This window comes from Micropterus salmoides, unplaced genomic scaffold, assembly GCF_014851395.1.
Source record: "Micropterus salmoides isolate LMB-PRFRI ecotype aquatic unplaced genomic scaffold, ASM1485139v1 Ms_hic_scaffold_13, whole genome shotgun sequence".
Taxonomy (NCBI): Eukaryota; Metazoa; Chordata; class Actinopteri; order Centrarchiformes; family Centrarchidae; genus Micropterus; species Micropterus salmoides.
The window spans coordinates 9,050,861-9,072,530 of record NW_024040374.1 but is presented as its reverse complement, the minus strand read 5'-3'; the positions used below and the strand labels follow the sequence as shown (position 1 = coordinate 9,072,530).

General features: G+C 38.6%; 1 protein-coding gene across 1 annotated transcript in view; it reads left to right on the top strand.

The window, feature by feature from the left end:
- The first annotated feature begins 214 nt into the window (after positions 1-214).
- pde4ba (phosphodiesterase 4B, cAMP-specific a) overlaps positions 215-21,670 on the top strand; it is a 198,296-nt gene continuing 176,840 nt past the window's right edge. The window contains exon 1 of the mRNA XM_038715354.1: positions 215-509. The gene's annotated coding sequence lies outside the window, so the exon portion shown is untranslated. The remainder of the gene's footprint in view (positions 510-21,670) is intronic.

The following is a 21,670-nucleotide window of genomic DNA, read 5'->3' as shown; positions in this document are numbered from 1 at the left end:
CTTTCTCTCTCTGCCTCTCAATTGGTCCACACACGGAGCAACCTGATCTCACAGAAATAGGGACGGAGGAGGAGGAGGGGGGAACGCCGAGTTTTAGATGCGTTTGTTACACGAAAGCCTTCGACCCCTCTAAACACAAGCACGTCGGTCTTGGAAGGAAGTGTGTGAATGATAAAACGGAATGCAACTGGAACAAACAAGAATCGGTTTAATTAACAAGCGAGTTTTGTTCAGTTCTTTTTTAATCTCGGGAAAAAGTGGACAAGCAGAAAGCCATTATCATGTGAATACAAAAACAACTGAAGATACTGGATCACCCGGATCGTTGGGGGCAGCTGTGGAGTAAACATATCCCAACAAAGGATGGCGAGAATACACGCTGTTACGGAATAAAATACATTTTTTTGGAGTGGATGACATTCTTTCTCTCCCGTCCGAAAACAAACGCGTGAAAGGCGTCGGGATTCCCTTTGTCCACACGTGTGGATGAGCTGTGGAGAAGACACAAGGTAATCGAAGCTTCTGATGTTAGATTGTCGAATTAGATCTACTTTTTAATTTTCTTATCTGCTATAGGAGCTTGAGTTTTGATCCTAAACGCTACTGAAAATAGGATTTTTGAGATTTTCTGTGGACAAAAAAGGCTGCTGTCATTGCATACACCGACAAGTTCAGCCTAACCCTAGCCTTTTAACCCCATGGTGTTTCCCCCTTTCTTTTAGTAACATTGGCAGACTGAGTCCACTGAACCCTTGAACCCTAAACCTCAGTAGACTATATCATGTTCATATTTCTCCTATTCATACAGGCAAATGTAGTGCATTTTAGTCTTCACCTAAAGATATTCTTCCTACACTTAAATATCACCTTTAAGGTATTGTAAATCTACATTTTATCATTTAGTGTCATTAGTTTACCTGCCATTTTTCACTGGGTATGTTATGTAGCATGTTACCTTTTAATTGGTGCTAGTATATGCTTATTTGCTAGGCTCTAAGAAATAACAGTACACCTGCCAGTCAACATAACATTTTCTTCAGTAGTATTATTAGTGTCATCCACAAGTGCCTCAATACCTTGCAGGAAAGTGCTCATTAGTCCCAATAGGAGAAACCCATTATGTGGATGCTGCCTGAACCGCTTTAAAAAAGTCCAGTATGTAGTGATTATATGAAAGAAGTGCATCTATCAGAACCCTAGCTTCAATTTCTTGCTGTCCAGTATTAACCAGTGAAACCTGGAATGATTGAACTGAATTCTCCATTTGTACAAGAGGATTCAATTCCTATTTGCTCAAATTTAGAGAGCTGTCAAGACGTCTGCCTGTCACTGAGCTTGTATTGTACATGTATTGCGATCATAAACTGAAATAGAGACTTGGGACAATGGGGAATTCCTCCCATGTCGGACAGGCAGTGTGGGGACTCCCAGTAGTGAGAGATCTGAAGCAGCAGGGTGTCCTGCTTTTTGAAGGAAACTGTGAATAAACAAATAAATCAGTCTGCTGATGGGCTACCTGGCAGGTGTATTTTCTTTATCCAGCAGCTCTCTCTGTTTTTGTCATTTCTCTCTCTTTCTCAAATCACCCTTTATATTTCTCACATACCTGATCTGATTCTGCACCTTAAAGATGCCCTGATACTCTCTCCATGCTTCTGTGCTCACCTTCATTCATGCCTTTGACTCCTCTACCTTTAAAATCCTACAGCTTTGCTCACATGCATTCCACATCTTCAGTATTTGCCTCTGTCTTTGTCTCGCTGTCATTCTCTCACTGGATGGACTATGTGGCATTATTCCTCCGTATCAGCTGATCCATATAAAAATCAGGGTCTATTGATCTGTTGCCTTACACTCCATGTGTAAATGTGGAAACCCATTGATCCGTGAGCAGAGCACTTAGTGGAGAGGCACCAGTATCTTGTCCTGCAACACGTGAGCAGTTACATCTAATTCTGGCTGTCAAGATTGACTTGTGTTATTTACAAACATTTAATTGGTGTCATTATGGACCTGAAATTGGTTACACCGACCCTCATTGAGATTATCATTGAGCACTCTATAATGTGGGCACTCTGATTGCATTAAAAAGTGTGTGTGGCATTGATGTGGGTTACATAGCGGGGCATGCACATTAATCCTTTATATATTCATCACAGTAATTGTACATTCAGTAATTTAACAATCTGCATGCATGCCAATCAATGAGCCTGATTATAATCATGTACTGCACCTCCACCCAGTAAGTGGGTACATTGTATGATCACAAAACATCATTGCTAAACTATTCTGTAAAAATCAGAAAAAATTAAAGCCTTTCAGACATTGATGTAAAACTGATGTGCCTCCCTTCAGCTGCCATTTTGAGATGTTTTATTTATTGATTGATTATTTTAAAATAAAAAGGGACCCGTCCCCTCACCTTTTTATATTTTTAATATGTGGATGGTGAGTGAGACAACGTGGTAGAGGTGCAACACAGGAGAAATAGCTCCAGCAGGATTTCGTACAGTAACTCCAGATGTAACTGATGAGGTCTGGGCACTGCAAGCCAATTCCTACAGGAACTAGCTGACCCATTCCTTGTGTCATGAATCACCTTTAATACAACGGATGGACAGCAACAGCACTCAGTAAATAGCCTCACAAAGTCAGACTACAGCTTTAGAGCTCACTTTTTCTTATTAGATTTAAGTCTGAAGAACATCCACTGAGAAGCACTTTGACTTGTCTGATCCATGTCAGAACAATTATTGAGTGTTCGTGTGACTCCAGGCATCTTGAAACTCAAACCTTGTGAATTGCTATTTCAAAAACTATAGGTGTTGTTTTTGCAACTGCAAAGAGCAAACAATAGATAGATGACAGGAAAGAAGGGGAGAGAGATTGAGGAAGGACATCCAGCAAATGTCCCTGGCTGGATGAGATTCGGGGGCTTTGCGGTTCATGGTCGACACCTCTTAAGTCAGCAGGGTGCCCTGCATGGCGTTTTTATAGCCACCAATGTGTTCATTATTAAAATTCAAGGGTTGTAAATCAAATTTGATGTTTCTAAACAACTGGTTTGTTTTTCAAGGTTGAAAACCATAACCAAAGAGCATTGATGGCTCAGTGAAAGTTCAGTTTATCCTGTCAGCCGTAGCAAGAATTTATCTTAATGATTTAGATCTTTAGAAAATGATGATCAGATAATGAAAGAAGTGAAAATGTGGGCTGCCTTTGCAAGGTTACAAATGATTAGTGACATAAGATTTTGCATGGCGACTTCTTATACAGGGAAGATTTGCCAGGTATATTGTGTGCTTTTTGGCATCACCGGACATCACACTCTTTCATCTATATACTTTCACACCTGGGAGCTGCACAGTGTTGTGACATTGTACCCAAGGAAGATTTGCTGACTGCCTCTGGTCTTTATCAACAACACCCTGCTTCACAGCTGCACATTTTCACACCTCCATGGTGTATATGTATGCTGTTGGCCAAACAGAAGCTGGAGTTTCCAGGAGCAATACTTATACCTCATTGGTTGTTGTTAAATTAAAGGAGGAAGATGTGTTTACATACATTTTAATTCAGTCACTTCCAACCACCACTCCTGTCATACATGATATATTCATCTCTGTACACAACACAGTTTTTGCAGCCCCTACCTCCAGTCCCTGCCTTTCACTCAGCCAATCCCGTCATCCAGTCATTTTAATTGCAACTGTAGGTAAAAAAGGATTAGTTGAAGCCAATGAATGCGTTATTTAAAAGCCATTTATGCTAGGGTTTTTTAAAGATATTTGTCCTGGCTTTTTGTGGAAGTTGGTTAAGTACTCTTGGCAGTTACCCCAGACATAAGATGCATCTGCTAAATATCCCTCATACACAGAGCTTGTTGAAAAATCTAATAAAAACAAGCAAACGTGGGGCATGCCAACAACCAGTTATCCCTCTTTTGGGGAATTTACAAGGTTAAGGTATTATACTTGTTTAAGTGTCCTCAGATCTGCGTGGGTTTGTGTTTGTAAACATAATATACTCGCTGCTGGGGTACATCTGTGTGTGTAGTGTCAAAGCTATGCAAAGTTATATACATGAGGCCCCAGAATAGAGTGTTTCCTCTTGTGTGTTCTGCATTAATAATCCTCTGCATACATTGTGTACTGCTTTATCCATTCTCATGATGTGTGTGCTGAATAGTCCTGACGTACTGTTAGTTCACCAGCAGCAGGTTAATGAATGAACCTTATTAAATATCCCATAGTATGCTTATTTTCAGGTTCATACTTTCTTTTTTGGTGTCTACTAGAAAATGTTTACATGCTTATATGTTCAAAAAACACTATTTTTCTCATACTGTCCATTGCTTCAACTCCTCTCTTTAGCCTCTGAACACGCCATTTTAGCTCCTGTCTCTTAACATCCTTCTTCTTAAAAGCCCACTTTCTTCTGATTGGCCAGCACTAAAATGAAGTGTGGAGATACGTCTGGCTTTGCTTGGAACAGCCACTATGGTGCTTCCTATGTGAATAAACCACTAGAGGCTACTGAGAACTACACATGGCCCCTTTTTAAGGGTTGTCACCACAAGTTCCTGCTTGCCTTACTTATCACATTGAACCTTTAGGAAAGGTCAATTCGCCATTAAACAGCCACATAGTTGAATGTTAAAGTTAAAGAAAACATTGGAAGCTAGCTAGTTAGCTAGTAGGTGGCCATTCGCTAGCTATGTTGGAGGACTCTCTGGGGTTTGACTTTGCTGGATAGTAGTAGGCAGGAAAGTACTTTCATTTGATCACGCTTTTGCTTAACTAAATATTTCTAGCACAATTTATGCTGACTGAAGTCAATACAACCCAGGAGAGTTAAAAGCAATGTGAATCTAGCTAAAAAATGGTCTAAAGGGAATCTTAGTAAAACTGGGTATAAGATTGAAATCATAATGAAATTGATAAAATGATAAGAAATTATATCAGCGGGAGTTCATTCTGGCAAAGCTCTGCCACGGATGTTATGTTTCACTCATTAGGTTGTCTATTTGTCAGTCAGAAGTATGTCTAAAACACATTAAATGGATTTCCCATAAAAATATTAAGGAAAATGTAAAAGAACAGCTTGTTATATTGAATAAAATTGACAAATACTCTAAGCTAGCCAACGAACGGGTGGTTCAAACTGGTTTGTCTGCGGCCTTATGCATATTTATTATTTTATTGTTGTTAACAGTTTTTTTGTACAAATAATGTGAACATGACTGAGGGATGCATTCCACTTTCACACTTTGGTCTAAGAAGATGCCATCCCCACATGTTCCCTGTCATTACACTACACCACAAATTGTAGTTTCAGTTCAATTTAAGTTTAGTTTAACAACAGACCTCCTCTTCTTGTAGCATCCATTTGTAACTCTCCAGATCCATCCAGCCATCATTGTGTCATCTTCACTAGGCATTTTTAAATGGGCTTTCACTTGTCTGGTCGATAGAGACATGGCAGGATAATGCCTATAGGCCAAATGGAATTGATATATAATGGTGGATAAGCAGGATGAGCAGAGACAGCTGTGTGTGCACATGCATTAGTCTGAGACAAAATTTGAGAAAAAAATAGAGTAAGATTTTGTAATGCATCTATCATTACAAAAGTGACAGTCAGAGCACATTTCAAAATAATTGGGTTTTTGTTTTCAAGTACAGAACGGATAGAAGTATTCCCTTTCATCATTAACCTGTCAATACCTTAACATCTGTACAACTTTATTCTTTGTGATCCAGCTGAAATTACATTCTGTAGACGAATTGTATCAAAACACATCTTAACATTGTGCATATGATTGGAGTCGGATGTAAGGGATGATATTCTTTTCATAATCCTTGATCCATTCTTAATCTTTATAGGTGTGCTGCCTGCGTGTGTAGGGTTATGAAATTGCAGTGCACATGTTCCAAGACGTTATGCTTCAGGGGCAACCAAGGTTTTATTGAGTCTATCAAGCTCTCAACTCTTTCAAAGGCTTGATTGTAGAGCCCGACCGATGTATCGTTTTGCAGATATTATCGGCTGATATAAGCTACTTGCAGATATATCTGCATTGGCGTTTATAACAGCAAATATATGACTATTAAAAAAGAAACAGAGTCGGATCTTCACCTTCACTCATGTCATGCGTGTTGCATAGTTTGCCCACCAGAGGGCGTGCTGCTGCTCCTCTGTTAACAACACTGCTGAACCACAGAACAAAACATCAGCTGACCGCAGTCCACTGGAGCAAGGGAGAGTAGCTCCTGGTAGTTCTCACACTCAGTGTTGCCAGTCAGTTAGTCATTTATCACGTCAATTACATGACTTAAATAATAGTAAAATAGCTATCATCACTTCACCTCTTAACATACCATCCCGTTTTTCACTTCCCTTTTGGCTCACAGCAGTGTGTTTAATGTTATGGTGGTTACACTGCTGACAAACTCCACAGATTCTCGATTGGATTCAGGTCTGGACTTTGACTTGGCCATTCCAACACCTGGATATGTTTATTTGTGAACCATTCCGGTGTAGATTTTGCTTTATGTTTTGGATCATTGTCTTGTTGGAAGACAAATCTCCGTCCCAGTCTCAGTGTCTTTTGCAGACTCCATCAGGTTTTCTTCCAGAATGGTCCTGTATTTGGCTCCATCCATCTTCCCATCAATTTTAACCATCTTCCCTGTCCCTGCTGAAGAAAAGCAGGCCCAAACCATGATGCTGCCACCACCATGTTTAAAAGTGGGGATGGTGTGTTCAGGGTGATGAGCTGTGTTGCTTTTACGCCAAACATAACGTTTTGCATTGTTGCCAAAAAGTTTGATTTTGGTTTCATCTGACCAGAGCACCTTCTTCCACATGTTTGGTGTGTCTCCCAGGTGGCTTGTGGCAAACTTTAAACAAGACTTTTTATGGATATCTTTAAGAAATGGCTTTCTTCTTGCCACTCTTCCATAAAGGCCAGATTTGTGCAGTATACGACTGATTGTTGTCCTATGGACAGAGTCTCCCACCTCAGCTGTAGATCTCTGCAGTTCATCCAGAGTGATCATGGGCCTCTTGGCTGCATCTCTGATCAGTCTTCTCCTTGTATGAGCTGAAAGTTTAGAGGGACGGCCGGGTCTTCGTAGATTTGCAGTGGTCTGATACTCCTTCCATTTCAATATTATCACTTGCACAGTGCTCCTTGGGATGTTTAAAGCTTGGGAAATCTTTTTGTATCCATATCCGGCTTTAAACTTCTCCACAACAGTATCTTGGACCTGCCTGGTGTGTTCCTTGTTCTTCATGATGCTCTCTGCGCTTTAAACGGACCTCTGAGACTATCACAGAGCAGGTTTCATTTATACGGAGACTTGATTTCACACAGGTGGATTCTATTTATCATCATTAGTCATTTAGGTCAACATTGGATCATTCAGAGATCCTCACTGAACTTCTGGAGAGAGTTTGCTGCACTGAAAGTAAAGGGGCTGAATAATTTTGCACGCCCAATTTTTCAGTTTTTTATTTGTTAAAAAGGTTTGAAATATACAATAAATTTCGTTCCACTTCATAGTTTTATATCTTTGTGTTTGAAGCCTGAAATGTGGCAAAAGGTCGAAAAGTTCAAGGGGGCCGAATACTTTCGCAAGGCACTGTATGTTTATCGTTTCATCAGCGTTCAGTGCTCCTCCACTGATAAACATGGCATTAGCTTTGTGGCTAATTTAGTAACGGGCAGCGTTAGCTGCTGTAACGTTACGTGATTTTAGAAAATATTTAGAAGTGATGAACTAGGGACAAAGGTGGACTGTTCGCTAGAACTGATACACTGTTTCAAAAATAAATGTACAACCACGTTAGTCAGCAGTGTAGCTTTAAACACTACCATAACATTAAACTGCTGCCAGCTGGGAGGAAGCTGGGAGAGTGCAGTGAAAAACAGGAGGGTTAGCAAGTCATGAATGTTTTCATTAGAGAAGAAGTGATTGTGGCTGTTTTTATTATAATTATTTAATCGTGTAATTAACATGACAACAGACTGACTCACCGCTAACACAGCCCTCTGCGTGTTTCTACATGCTACAGGCTGGCAACGGTAGACTGCAGTCAGATTTTTTTTCTGTGGTTTTTGTGGTGAGGCAGTGTAGTTACAGCTGCAACGCGCCCTGTGGTGGGCAAACTATGCAACTCCCATGACATGACTGAAGTATCTGAATCTATTCTGTTTCTTTTTTAATAGTCATATATCTGCTGTTATAAACGGCTGATGCAGATTAACTGCAATTAGCTCATATCGGCCGGCCGATAAATCAGTCGGGCTCTACTTTTTATACTGCATGATGTCATGGTATCAACATAACAAATATTAGGGATAATCTTTGTTTATGTTATGCATTTCATAAAATAAGGAGGAAAAAAAATATCGGCCAATATAAGGGCATATCGGATTTTAAAATATCAAAATCGGCATTGGACTTAAAAATCCTATATCGGTCGAACTCTACTTGATTTTAAGTGACCAATCAACGACAGGTGTTTAAATTCTGCATTTGAACTGGTCCTAGCCTTGCCTCAACACCAAAGTACTTGTTCACTTAAGAAAACATTCTGTAGCATATTTTGATGTTTCACACCACATAAATACACTATGTCACAATCACCCATTGATGGTGAACTACTCATCAATAACAGAAATCTGGACTGTGCTGGATCTCAATTCATGCTGTAAACTTTCTTTAACCAGTAGAGAATATGATGTGGCTACCTAAAGCACCAGTGTTGGACAGGTCACTTCCAAAATGTAATACATTATAGATTACTAGTTACTGTCATTTGAGAGTAATTAGTTATATTACAATATTAATGTCTCTGAATTGTGATGCTTTACTTTCAATGTTATTTAATGGGCACATTATTCAGATAGTAAGAAGTGCCTGCATAGGTCGTATGATAAGTCTAGTGATGTACAGATCGCAGTTATATCCGTGGATAGGGTGGGTCTTTGTAAAAAAAATAAACAGTCTGATTAATAGCGGGTGGGTTGCAGAAAGGAGAAACAAGATGAATCGTCTCCCCGTTAACAAAGACGCAGACGAAGGTACAGCAGCATAACTTCATTGATTATTTAGATCTCACGACACTCTGACAGGATTGGTCAGGATGCACTGACAGCAGCCTCTCTAATCATGAAAGTAAATCATTAAAGAAAACACATATAGAATTCTATTTATGAATGACTGATGATCCATATTGTCAATATTTCAGAGCCCCCCCCCCCCCCCCCCCAAATTTCAGGAAATTCCTTTTTTTTTTATGGTGTTGCAATGTTTCTCGGTGCTGGTGAATTATTAAAATAAACAAAACACCAATTAATGTATGCAAGTTAAAATGCGTTGGAACACAGGTTACAGAGATTTTAATGGGTATAATATTACCAAAATTTTATTAGTAATGCGTTTATATAACTGCATCACAGCAAAAAGCAATACATTACTGCAATTACACTACTTTTGTAACGCATTACTCCCAACACTGGAAGCAGGCCATGCTAACCTCCAAAACCCTGATTTCATGACCAAAACATGAAGAAAATACAGAGAGCTGTAAGTATTTTGGGAAATGTGTCTTATTTTGACCCATTTAAAAGGCTGCAGCTGTTAGGTGCCTGCTTTATTGTACTATTCAAATGCTGCTTACTAGTACTAATGTTAATTTATAGTAGGTCACAAACTGTGGATTTAATTTTCTCCCACTCACTTTCTCTGTCATTCTTATGAATATTATAAACCATGAATAATCTCAGTTATTAATTTAATCAGTGAATAAATAAAATGACGTCCTCTCCCTCCTCTCACTCCGACTCTGAAAGAGTGTTACCCTCACAAAGCTTTGAGCTGACAGAGATGAATAGAAAGAAGAGATGAGCTAGATAATTGAGAGTGATTAACACGACAAGCAGTCAGCTCATGTCTTCATGTTCAAGAGAAGTGAGAGCTAAAGCTGAAAAGCTAAAAGTATGAACCAACATAGTGAACTAATATGTTTCCAGGTGTGTTCGTCTGACTTTCACAGCACGAAACTCACAAAACGTTGTCATATTCTGCTTAAAATATATCAGTTGTGACCAATATTAAGTGACATTATTATGCTAACTTATTATTTAGGCTTTTCATATCATAGTAGTACCGACAATAAAAATAAAATCAACAATAGTATTAATGAATTAATAAACAACAATATAAATAATATAACCTAATAATTTTATTTAGCCTACATATAGTCTAACTAAATAACTTATATATATTATATATATTACTTAAATAAGAAAAAATTAAGAACTATTAGCGATTACAAGATATTTAGTAAAATAGGTTTAATCTGCAAGTATCTTCATGTCAACACTTAAACAATATTATGAATCCCTTGGCCGCAGCCAATGTTTAGGTCTTGAGAATAGCTCAGTGCTATAAGTGTCTGATCTTATGTATGTTCTCTATTGAGACACGGGTTTGACTCCCATGAGTTCTCTATTTATCTTTGTTATAAAGGCAACGAAAACTCTCAGGGATTTATTCATTACAGTACTTTCATGGGTTGTATGCTGTCCCTTCTTATATTTATCTTTGTAATGAAGACTAGAGAACCCCCATCTTCCTCAGAGGCCTGGAAATTTACACATTAAGGTAATATTAAAAGTCTTGACTTTACATCCGTTTTGTCCTTTAACCTTTGTACTGGCTGACTAATATTACATTACGTTATTGTGAACAGATGGGTAATCTGTGAGAAAAACACCTGTTGTTCATAGATGGTCTATAGGCTACTTAGTACTGAAATAATGCAACCCTACCCTGACCCAACAAATACATTTAAAAGTACTTTTACAACTACATTTAAAAATATCTTCACCTTTAAATATGTTATATGTTATCGGGTTCAATCCCCCACTGTGACCCATCCACCAATGTGTCCCTGAGCAAGACACTTAACCCCTAGTTGCTCCAGAGGCGTGCGACCTCTGACATGCATAGCAATTTTAAGTTGCTTTGGATAAAAGCGTCAGCTAAATGAATAAATGTAACATTCCCTGCTTGCACACATTACATTCACCTCCTAACACTGCATTTTCTATCTGTGACATAGTCACCGTGAACTAAGCTTCTAACCACAGGTCTGGAGCTGCATAGTTCGAACTATGCAACTTAACGACAGTTGGTGTGTATGTTCGTCGGAACTATGGTTTTGGGGAACACCTGCTTAACGATGGTTCGTACCATGTAAGTTACCAACTTAGCTCCATAGTTCGAACTAGGGTTTTGGGAAACAGTTGCGTTGCAACTGCATAGTTCCAACCAAGGAAGAAGCTATCGTTAGCAACCATGCTTTTGGGAAAAGCACCCCAGATCGTTCACATCAAATATAAGGACTGCTGTCTTATTAAAATGTAGTTTTACCATATTATAAAGTGTCTTAGCAATAAAGCACATAAATAAAAACTAAAGACAACAGAACAAACGGATTTCTTTCCCTATTTTATTTATAGTATGACCTCTATTTTTATCTACCCTCCTAACATCTCTGTAGGAGGTTTGGGTTGTTACATTTTCTATGTATACAAGGTGCACCGGCACTGTGTTTAATACAAATACAAATAAAGTATAATCTAATGTAGAATGAATACAATCTAAGGTACTAAATGTCTTTCTGGCTTGCCACCTTTTGCCCCTTTCTTGTTTACTGTTAACTTTTTATATATTAGCAGGGAGATCAATAATTGGTACTTTTTAATTATTGTATGCTGGATCCAAAAACAAATATTTCTAGTTGTATAAATGTGTGCTGCTATGCAGGCATTTTCTCATAAATGTTTTTGTAGAAGCAGTGGGGATTTCTGGTACAACTTCTCCTCCAAGGTGCATTAAGAGGTCATCTGATTTATAGTCAGACCCAAATAAAGTTGCTGTAGACACTACAAGTGTTAATGGAGTTTTGACTTCTTTGAAGTTTTTACCTGATATTTTGACCTGGTAATGGTGCTAGAGGAAAAGTCAGGGGCTCACTGGCATGGTTAGTTACCACACCTAAATGGAACGGATTCATACTTAAAGTTATTAATTATAGCTGTGGTTTTCCTGCTTTGAAATTTCAAATTGTTTATCATGTTTGTGCCAAAAAGGTCCTCACTGCATGTAGGCAGGAGGAGTTCAATTGACCCGATAGTCAATCAATATTCCCCTCTTACTTTATGTAAAACTATGGTAATAAATACTTGCAACTGATTCAATACCTGCAGTTTAGAACTCTTCCAGACTGATGCAGTGATCTGGGAAAAACTCATGTTTGTCATTGATTTGAATAGGTTAACATGTTGAAGGCCGGCCTGACTCTGCTTTCCTTTGGTATGAGAGGGTGAGGTCATCACTAACTATTAATAAAAGGATGACTGTTATTGTAGGGTTTAGGGCTGAAACGATTCATCGATAAAATCGATTCATAAAATGCTTCGAGACAAATTCTTTGCATCGATGCTTCGTTTAATCCATGTAACTTTACAGCAGAGTGTTTTGCAGGGACATTTATTACTGTCGCACAGCACATTTACGCTGTGAACACAACGTGATTATGATGGAGTTGTTTGCAAAGTGGGGGAAGAGAGAGAAAACAGCGAGAGAGAAAACAGCGAGAGACAAAAAAGAAAGTGTCCAAAGTATGGGATTATTTCAAGCTAAAGAAAACAACGACTCTGTAATGTTACCGTCCGTCCACTGTAAAACTATACTTTTGTCGCCTCAGTAACCGCACGACGGCAGCTGATCAGAAAGCCCCGGTGTTCTGCCAGCGGACCACAGACAAGGTATTAGCATTTAACTGAAATCATGACTGATTGATGAGTTGAAGCCTAGCCAAAGTAAGCCGCAGTTCTCAGCTGAAAATGTACACAGGTGTGTTTGTTGTTCTCCTTTTTGGGCCGTGGGTTGTAACCTCACAGTCAGGAGTTAACAGGGTATCGGGGAGCTGCACCTTTTAACTCCCCTCCAGCTCTCTCTGTAGCTCAGACAATCCCTGCTACCTGCGTGTACTAATCCATCCTTTCAACCATATTCTTTGTCTTTATAATTGCCATCTTTATAATAACAAACAACGGCTGTTTGGTGTGCAGGATCGCTCATTTCCCATTTCACGTGTGTTTTCTTGATAAAAGTGGTTTGGAAACCAGCATCGGGTGACGGAGCCGTTGTCAGCTCCCTGTCACCGATCAGTCAAGTAGTGTGAACACCACAACGACTTTTGCCGCCAAGCAAAAGTACTTCTTAAACGACGCATCGATGAATCGTTGAAATAATCTATAGAAGCTTCGAATACTAAAATCATCGTTAGCTACAGCCCTAGTAGGGTTAGGGTACATTTGAACAATGTCCATTTTACCATGAATGTATCTTGCAGGTTTTTGCATGTTTTATATGGACCTGTGTTATGGAATAATAATAATTGAATAGTTCTTCATAAAGATACCAAATTTAAAAAAAACTTCACTATGTTACATCCAGTGTAAACATAGCAACTTTCAGTTCCCCTACACTGAAAGATAACAATTCTCTCACAAATCTTTTGTAGTTTTGTGGGTGAACAGTGAAGTTGGTCTCATGTACATAATCCCATGTCAAATACAGTAGATTGTGTGTGAAAATGGTATACAGTATTACTTATCAGCTGGAATGATGCGTGTGGAAAGAAAAGTGGGGCAGTGGAAGTACAAACATTATGCATTGCTGTATCAAAAGTCGTTACTTGTGTGTATTTCATTGGGGTTTCTGTTACGTAATTCTAATCAAACAATCAAACTATATTTGTAGAGCACCTGTCATTTATGTTAGTGCAGGTCAAGGTGCTTTACAGATGACTGAGAAACTGGTAAAATATTAATGCTCACAAAAAGTAAAAAAAATGTGCCAAAAAATACAATTGTGAATATAATTAAAATTTAGTAAAAGCAATAACATACAGTGAAAACAATTAAAAGATGAAATGCAATAAAAGAAACATAATGGTAAAACATCTTAAGCAAAAACTTTGCCCAGTTAAAAGATACTTTTTAAATTTTATTTCCTGAATGCCTAATTCAAATCCATAAACACAAATGTGAAAAAATGGAATCTTGAAATGATGCGTTTAAGATTGTGTTGATGTGGTAATATTGCACTTTAATGATGAGAGCCACAGAGAGAGAATTTGTCAGGGATGTGTCTACCTTCTCCCAACACACACACATTACTATCTGTTTGCTTCTATGTTTGTGAGAATAAATACCCTTTCTCTCTCTCCCTTCACCTCCATTGTTCCTCTTATTTATTTATTTATTTTTTTTAAATGAACACAGTATAAAGTCCCTACTCAGAGTGTTCATGCTCTCCAGTGCATACTCAACAGGAGTGCAGCCCTCACTCTCCCCCTTCATTAAAATGACACCGCTTGAGGGAGTGAATAGAAGAGAGACACTAATCAAGTTTTTTTTATTGTCTCTACAAGAAAGAAGCACTTACTTTTTCATTAGCTGATTTCCCTAAGAAGTAGGGATTCATAGGCAGATGAGTGAAACGTGTGTGTGTGTGTGTGTGTGTGCGCGTGTGTGACAACATGCATAACATGCACATCAGGGTGTGAAAAGGGAGAAGAGAGCGACTGAAAGAGAAACACAGAGGGGAAAAAAGAGACTTTGCTCATTAGGAGCTCCCTGAGCACCAGTTTTCTGTCTCACACTGATGATCTCTGTGAGGAGGAAAAAGAACTCCCCAGGCAGAGTGGATTGGAGCCAGTGGATAAACTAGTGATCATTGGTGTAGATGGAAAGTTTCTCAACAGCTGGTTCAGGACCTAGAATTAACATGAAGGGAATTTTAAAAATGGGACTTGTGAAGTGAAGTCACCAGCTATGTTGCTGGAGCCTTCAGAGTTTTGTAGTATTACAGAAGAGGCTGGAATTAATAATGTGCACTTAATAATGTGAAGATTAGTCCTGTGTTACATGGGCTTGGGAAACCTGGGTTTGGGAAAAAAAAGGTGGAAAACCACAGTTGTAGAAAACATGGTAGAAATAAATCTATTTCCACTGCTCTGACCTCTCGCTCTGTGATTTTTCTCCTCTACACCATTCTTATGTGGGAGGCTTTCAGAGGCTGTAGGCTGCAGAATGATGTGATAGTTTCACCGCTCCACCATGAAGCATCTTCAGTTTGTCATGAACTCTTACAAGAGGAGAAAAAAAAATCTTTGCTTTTGTATGGGTGAAGAATTTGGAATAAAAAGTTTGAGGGACCTATATAATACTCTAGATAGACTATCAGAGCACCAAAACACCCACAAATCTTCCACATGAAACGACAAATGTAATTTGTGCCTTACAAAACTGTTGAAAAAGTTTCATGATGGGATAATGCAATGGTTACAGTTTGGTTAGTTAGGTTTATGCACAAAAACTATATTTAACACTCAACAACTGAACACTACTTTACTAAATTACTAAACAACACCATTTTAACTATATTGCTAATGTTGCTAGTAGAAGAATGCTACATTTCGGAGACTCAAACCGTTTTAGGAACAATGCTGATATTTCACACATTTACAATAACATCACCTGACTTTCTTGCTGCCGTCATAATTAATATTGCTGCTAGAGGGATTTGTCACTTGAACACTGACATATGTTGTTGTGGGGCACTTGCTGAAACAACTTTCTATCATTTGGGGGGACAGCTCCATAGGACAGACAATTAATGGGTGAAATTGAGGTTGGTGATTGGAAGCATTTTCCTTTTTTATGAATGAATCCAGTGTAAACACAAAGTCTCATGTAGTAACAGATGTGTTGTCTGTTATCATCAGCTTCAGCCCTCAAAACAGAAACCAATTAATGCTCAAAGTCACCTTAATATCATCTTAATAGGATATATTCAATTGTATTGCTACACTATGTGGGCAAGTTTGTGATTTTGAGATATTGTGCCACTTTTTTCCTTTCCTTTATTGTGTTATATGCTTATAATAGGTTTACAAAGTGAAAAAGCCCTAAGTGGAAGTCCACCCCAAGCAGAGTTACCGTCTCCCACAGAAAACACTGTTCCTGAACTGCTTGAAAACAGCTCGATTGTAGTCCAGCCTGTATTTCCATCAACTATCTGCGTGATAATGCTCGCTGAACGGCTAGTATGGCACTCCCTCAAAAACACTGGTGGAGAAACACAGTGAGCTGCAGCACACACAGGGACCAGACGTCAGTCCACTGCCTCCCCTTATCCTCACCCTCCCAGTCAATAGACATAAAGTTTTTACCGTGATGTAGAGACAGTGAACAGTTAAAACGTTAAGCATGAAAGTAAAAAATAAAAATAAAATTTGTTACAAATGAATAACTTACCAGCTCTTGCGCCAGTTTAGGTTGTGAAGCTGGTTTGGGAACATGTACAGCTGAATCGAAGCCCTGGGGTGAGTTCAGCGCAGACAAAATGTAGCAAAACGGCTTGTGTACACTTATTGTGTACACTTGCTGTGTACACAAGCGTACTGCATTTTCCTGACTTTGTAACACTGTTGTGTTTACAAACTTTGGATAACACCTGTGACGCGCACGTCAAACAGGAAAACATACCTCGAAGCCCGTTGCAGAACGTTGCGGAATGTTACACAATGTTGCAAGCAAACATGTTGTTCAATCCGAAAACATTGCAAACCGGTGCAAAACGTTTTGAGATTGAACCAGCTTGTCAAGACCTGCTCTACTCTGCTTCTGAGTAGCTAGTAGTCCTTAACTAGGTACTGCACATGCGCAACTCCAAACAAAGATCAAAGTGAAGTGAGATGCTTCACTTGGTAGCTTCAAGCGGAGCACACACAACACACAGGGTGAAAAGAGGTGCTGCAGCAATGTGCAGTATGACAAAAAAATTTGTTTTTTGAAAATTAAATCATGTAAACATATTCATGTACAACGCCCTAAATAAAATTATGAACATAATATGACCACTTTAATGCCACTAATTGCAAAGGATGCTTCTCCATCCCACTTTGTAATACCTAAGATGATTCTTGTGTACCCATTTGTATTCATCAAAGTTAGGCAGCCCATCATCTGTCATTTTTTAAAAACCCTTTAAGGCTCCCCTCAGGCAGTGCTGCGTTTACACCCTGGTGGACCAAAGTGGTTGCATGACTGTGTTTGCAGTGTCACAAAGCAGACAGTGTTCCTTGATTCCTTGTTCAGAAATAAAATGCAAAAGGTTAAAAGATACAAAATAGATCAAATTTGTCCCCTACACCAGAGAAAATACAAAATTCCTGTCAAATGTGTATGTGTATTATGTAAGTAGTCTACAGGAAGTGGATTTTAACACAGGGTTTACCACTTTCATGTTATCCCTGGAAGCTTTTTAAAGCCCCTTTGTTTGGGCATCCGTTTGCTTTAAACTGGATTAGTGGATCATCTGGGGGAACCAGTAGTGGCTAAATAGGATTCAAATCATAAAACAATTTTCAGACTACATTTATTTAAATGGTTTTTCCTTCAATTTTGGATAAAAGAAAAGAAAATTGCTTTTCTGCGTTCAGTAAATTGTCATAATCAATTCTATTCTCATACACCAAAAAGGATTATTTTGTTCTATTGTGGGACTGCAATTATATACAACTGTTTTACTGAACCCGTAGTTGAACTTTCTGAAAACTGTTGGTTCCAGCAATAGTGATGAACAGAGATCGTGTTGGGTCACTGATTCTGTGGACAGAGATATTCAAGCAAACCAGCAACCTCTCAAAAATAAATAACAGGAGTTTTAACATTCCTTTATACAGTATGTGAAATAGTTCTATGATACTAAGGTCTGAGAGAAAGTTAAGCATAAAAATGCAATCAAAATATTGTAATATATGAGAAGCCGCCTAGGCCAAAATTGAATACTTCATCTGCACATACACGCTTGCACATACATACATACTGTCATGCACATACATACATATTGTCATGCACATACATACTCGCTTGCACATACTGTACATACATACTGTCATTTATATATATGTATGTATACGCAAGGTGAGTATTTATGTATGGGCAAGGTTAGTATGTATGTATGTATGTGCAAGTTAAAGTATGAATATAAATTTGAAAGATGGGAAGTTGGGGTCTGTAGTACAGTGGCTAATGGTCTTGCCTTTTGCATGGGAGACTGGGGATCGATTCCCACTCACTGAATCTGTCATTGCAGCAGGTCTGGGGATTATGGGCATATAACATTTTTTTTTATTTTTTTGGGGGGGGGGTAAAACTGACAGCGAAATCACTAAATGTACACGGAAAAGGTTGGATGAGAAGTAGGTGATTATTCATTATCTATTATTTATCAGTGTTGATCAGTGTCTTTATATTTTCAGATGAATGTTACCTAAGCTGTACCCTTAAATGGAGACCTAACGAAATTAACAAGGATAATAGTAGATATTATCCCTGCAAAAAATGTAAAGTAATTGGTCATGCCTGGGATTTCAACTGGGAACCTAGCATGAAAATCTATTTTTCTGCCACTGCACCACTCAACCACAGAAGTATACATAGTTAATTCACCAATAGTAAACCTTCACTTGTTTCGCTTTCAACGCATTACATTGGCATTTACTGATTTAGCTGAAGCTTTTATTTGATCAGCTCCCTGTCTATGATTGGCAGATTCTCCTCCCTCACTGCAGTGGACTGTCACATGAGTTAATGTTGCTCTTTCTAGAACAGAAAATGCAGTATTTCCCACTTCTCAGGGTTAACAAACTCAGCAGCAGCTCCTGTGGAGCTGAGAGGCCGACAGACAGCGTGACCTGTTAATGTTGTTACACACAAAGTACAATGTTGTAGTTTTACTTTGCTTCATTTTCATCCAACAATTTGTTAGCTGGTTAAACACAGGAACACAGTAGCTTTAACTAAATCTGTACATCAGTATTATTAGCAAGTAACTCACATCACTTTTGTGAAAACATACCCTGAACCCTACCGAGATGATGAAATACTACCAAGCAGATCTGTATCAGTTTGAGATTGTCCTCCAGTTAGCAGTAGTAGGCTACTGCTGAAATACATGTGAGGCTTGATGAGGAAATACATGATAAGGCTTCATAACTATACTAACAGATGGAAATAGATTGTTATTCTTGCAGTAAATGTACCAATACTGCACATAAATAATGTGCAGAAAATATTCATATTCTTCATGCTAGACAAAATCATTCTTACTCTGAGAATCTAGACTGAGCCTAAAAAGATGTTAGGATTTCTACAACTGAACTGAATTATTAAACAAGTAGAGGGTGAAAAAATCAATTGTCTCTTACACATTTTGAATGACAAATTTTTCCAGCAGGTATTTAATAAATAAATATATATGTATGTGTTTTCACTGGTGGCTACACGGGTTTCTATTGTTTGCCATCTCCTCTTCCTTGTCTCTTTCAGTGGTGTAAAATAACATGTCCTCAATATAAAATGTATCCAATGCTGTAAATGATTTTTTTGCACTAAACTCTGAACTTTGTATTTGTATTAATGGTCAGGTATTATGAAAACTTATGAAGCTTGCATGTAAAGGGTTCATTTTTACACACATGCATCCACAAACAAAAGACCACAGTATGATGTTAAAAAACATGATGAGGTAAAATGTCAAGATGCAAAGCAGTCTGGATATTTTCAGCAGAACCAGTCCTGGCTTTGGATGACAGAAAGCAACTGTGTGCTGTGTATTATGTATGGAAACGATTGCAAAAAATCTAATAAAAATAAATATTGGATTGGACACCTTAATGGGGTGGGGCATAAAATGTGACCAAGAAATCCCTATTTTTCATCATATTACAATTTTATATTTTTACACACAACATTTTAGATTTGTTGTTGAATGCCTTTAACGTACTGGCATGATACAAGAGCTTGACAGATCATACCCAATGAATGAATGAATGCAGACGGTCGGAATGCTACTGCTGTGTTCCTGTTTGATTCATTTGATTTCCCTTCATTTGCACCTTAGATTTTCACTGGGACATTAATTATCTTTCAGCAGTGCCTCTGAGTCTTTCCCCCTGCGTCATCGCATTATACAGCCCCTTTCTCATGCTTTTAACCCCTGAAGTTAAACTAACAACAGTGCAAAAGATAGAACAGACCAAAACAACTGACAGGAAGACAGTTTCAGAGGCAGCCAGGTGTGCTGATCAGTTCAGTTTATCTTTCTCTGTCAGGTGTCCTACTTTGGCAGGACAGGTGGGCAGAGATCGCTTGTTATCTCTGAGGCTGATACACAACATGATGCGCTCTTAAAGCCACCCTCCAATGACGTTACATGTAAACCCCTCTGTGTGTGTGGGATGTACAAGATGAGATGTGACAGGACACCACGTCACATTTTGTCATGACGCCCACCTGAAATTGTCTCCCTGTGAAAAATTAAATACCCGTGAAAAACAGTCTGGGGAATTAGGTGAGTTTCTGTATGTGATCCATGTAAATGTCTGTACTTGCCTTTCTAGTCTTCCGATCACTCAATGTGCTTTACACATTCAACGCATTCGTACGCTGATGGCAGAGGCTGCCATGCAAGGTGCCAACTGCTCATAACAAAATAACTAACATTCAGCAATTTGGAGTTCACTATCTCGCCCAAGGACACTTGAAGCCAGGGATCGAACCTTCTGTTTAGTTAACGACCGGCTCTACCTCCTGAGCCACAGCCACACATTTGCCTTATAGTACAGCACCACTTAAGTAAAAATAAATAAACTGTTACTGTCCTCTAGTTTGCACAGTGAGATACTTCACTCAGTAGCTGCTATATTAAGTACACCAGCCAGTAAACAGCCTGCTCTTCCAAACAGGGTATGATGTTAGGCTGCACCACACATACAGACAGGGTCAAAAGGTTCAGTCAACTCTTGAATCTGCTATAAACAATAAACATAGAAAGTGACAGTTCTGTGGACAAAAACAGGTGACTCTCAGTAAAGGGAAAACAAAGTAAAACTTGTTCATCCAACTGCTTTTTCTGCTGTATCTGCATTTCCTTAATTGTTCACCTTTATTTAGTTTTGACAAAGCAGTACCATATTACTGTGCAATGCAATGAATGCAAAACATTTCAAAACTAAAACAATGATTTATCCATCCATCCATCATCAACCGCTTATTCTGTGTACAGGGTCACGAAGGGCTGGAGCCAATCCCAGCTGACATTGGGCGAAAGGTGGGCTACACCCTGGACAGGTCGCCAGTCCATCGCAGGGCACAATGATTCATATGAGAAAGAAATTCAATAAACACAGCAAGCCAGTGTAAAACATGACATTAAATAACACAGTGGTGTAAGTTACTTTGCAGTTTCTGCATTACAATTATCCTTCAAATTCTTTAAAGTGTGGGTTTGTCGCCAGGCGAAAGACAACAAAGATGTAACTTTTACAAAAGTGGCTGCTGAATTCACAGTGAAAGAAGTGTCCTACTGTTGAAATTTTCTTTGAAAAGTTTGTGATGTTGTGTTCAATGTTGCCACCTCTGCCACATCACTCATTTTAGAAAAGCAGAGGACACTTCTACTCAACTACAATTGTTCATTCTGAATACTGGTGCGCATGTGATGAACAAGTT